We start from the raw sequence: 3,178 nt of genomic DNA, 5'->3' as shown, positions 1-3,178 counted from the left end.
GGTGGGGTGGTGGGTCAGGGAGAAGGTTTTGACGACGACAGTAGTGACAGGGTGGTTGGTAAGGTGTGGGTGAGGCGATGAGTGAGATAGTCCAAATAAAGACGGTTGTTCCAATTCTATTGAGAGATCTCATTCCAATTTCTACCAACCAAACGCGTGGTCAAATTCCATTCAGTTCCTTCAAAGTCAAATTCTTTTGATGGATTCCAATTCCATCAAATTTCATCATGTGAACCAAACACCTCCTTAAATTTATGTATTACTTATTTTTATACTTAACATTAATAATTTTAAAAATATAGTTATTTATATTAAAATAAATATAATGTATGATTTAATGTAAATAACAAATACACTTTGATAAAAAATGCAATAGAAATTAATGTTTATAACAACATTATAATGTTCCTATGGAAAGAAATTTGAATTGTAAAACCTTGTTAAACAATAAAATATGGTCTTATTTCTAGTGTTTTCGGGACATGGAACTATAGAAGTAACCATAAAGGTGGTATTTGATTGGTTTGAACTTGACTTCAAATGTCAAAAGTACCAGGACGTCTCATGTTCAAATCCAATGAGAAACAAAAATCTCCTTTTGGTCACGGAGGTTCAAATGCGCTGACTCCGAGCTATCTGCAAAGCAGGTGGTCGTCCTGGGATTAGTCGGCTCGCATAGCGGGTTATATATCTAGATTAATCAAAAAAAAAAAAACTATAGAAGTATGCTTTTTAAATAGCGATTACTAAAGAACTTGTGGTTTTCAATAGATAGTACTAGTGTTGTTCATGAATTATGGAAATAAACAAACGACAAAAATCTTAAAACTATTTTTGTTATTGGACAACTGAAATTAGAAATCAATAAATGTACCAAAATATCTGAAAATATAAACTTAATACAGTCTAAAACACTAAAATTGAACATCTCTGACCTTACATAAAATTGTAATTTAAAAAGAAATCAAAACACGACAAGATTCTGATTGAGGAGACTGACCATCTCTATACATGTCCTTAATCTTGTTGTTTTCAGGCTTAATTACCCTTAAGATGCATACCAGTAGTTAGCTTAAGGATAAATGAGCACACAGTTTATGTATTGAATTATTCATAAGCATATTTCCCATAAAAATTAAGCATCGAAGATGCTAATATACTATTAGCTTTATATTTTATATATCTTTCCGGCATTAGGAAGGTATCAGTCCCATACATTCTAAGACAGTAAAATTTAACTGTGACATAAACTGTATAATGATTGAGCACATAGTTTTGAACATCATTGATGTAAAATTGTGATGCATATTGACATATCGAAACATTTTCACCACATGCAACATAAAGATCTGAACAATACAGACCAACATAACATGTGGGTCAATTTGTCACATCTGAACCAACCGAATACAATATAATTGGATGTACTGATAATATCTAACTCAAGTACTCAATTTTGTACAGAAGTACCCTTGAGAAACATATGTTGGTGATTTTAGTGTCACCGGTTACATTTAGTGTAATGGATTTTATACGTGTGTTTCAAGGGGATTGAACTTTGTTCTAAAACAAGTATGGAGAGTGTGGAGTGCACACTTGTATTAGTCTAAGTCGGTCCCGGTAATATTTAGAGGGCAACGCCCCCTGAACGCAAAACGGGCAGAGCCACTAGCGGGGTGCGGGGCAGCGCACCGGCCCGAAATTATATAAGTATAGGGTTTATAATGAAAAATTCTTGAATTTTCTGTGGCATGATTGTGAATTCTATAACTTGGTAACTCCCGTTTTGAGTTTTGAGATCTAATTTCGGATGATCAGTTTTTTTTGGGCACACACGGAAGATTGAAAATACTCTATATTCTCTCTGGTTTTTGATCTTGATTTCGGCCAAAATCAAGATTGTTGCTTTTACAATTATCCCAATTCGGATTTCATGATACCAGGCATATACGGTCGAAATATCGAATTTGGAAAGTGATTCACACGATTGTAGAAGAAATCCGGTTACGGTTTAACAACATATACTTGAATCTTTGTATCTTCATCATGCCCTGCCTCATATCCCCATCGTCAGGACCCCTTCTTGACACGTATCATAATATGTTTTCATGCATAAAAAAAATCTAAAATTTAATACAATCAGTATATTCGATTACAATATTTATTCGAGTTTTTTAAATTATACTTGTCTCCCATCTAAATTTAGATAGAAGTGTAGGTAACGTTTGATTGGAAGAAAGTGAGATAGATTCCCTTTGACCTAATTATGAAATCTACTGAAAGGGGAAGAGATTCCCCAGGCAATTTTATAAAGACAATAATTATGAAATCTAATTATGAAATCTATATGGTTGTGTTTTCAAGTAAAAATATAAGTCCATTGGAAATATTAAATTGCCTTTGCACAAAGTCATATGTATCTTTTTGTCAATATATGCAGGGATGAACATAAAAATTTTTAGATACAATGGTATCATATAAAACGGTTGTATCTTCTAGAATAAAATGGTTGCGCATTTCACGAACCTAATTTCTTTATCTTATCATGAAGGAACAATACGGTGGCACGTGCCACCTAAAGCCCTTTAGATCCGTCTATGAATATATGGATGAATACAATAGTTTTAATTCTTGTGAAAAATAATTTTGACTAAACTTATTATTCCTAAAATAACAATTTTTATTATTATTAAGTTTTATTAAGAATTAAGGGGCCGTTTACCAAATGTTTATCGGAGTAAGCATCTACCAAGTTACATTATCTTACCTGATGCATATAGTAAGGACAAAGAACTTACCCGGTAAGAGCGAGACAATGACCAAAAGTCTTACCCGGTAAGTGAGAACGATGACTCTTACCACGGTAAACGGTTACCGGGTAAATTATTGCATACGATGTCGTTTTAGTTGACTAAAATCTTACTTGGTAAGTAAATGATACTGTTAAATTCTATCGGTAACCAGTTACCGGCCAAGTGTTTAATAAACGACCATTAAGTAAATATATTGCTAAATAGGTATATTAATCCATTTATTTTAGAAAAAATTTCTTTTAACAACAACTATTTTCTAATCAACATACTTGTTCAGAATATATATATTTTTTAAATATTTTTTAATGATAATAGAATTAATTTAAATAAAATATAATTGGATGTACTGATAATATCTAACTCAA

Source organism: Cynara cardunculus, assembly GCF_001531365.2.
Source record: "Cynara cardunculus var. scolymus isolate 2C chromosome LG 2, CcrdV1, whole genome shotgun sequence".
NCBI lineage: Eukaryota > Viridiplantae > Streptophyta > Magnoliopsida > Asterales > Asteraceae > Cynara > Cynara cardunculus.
This window is presented reverse-complemented; position numbering follows the sequence as displayed.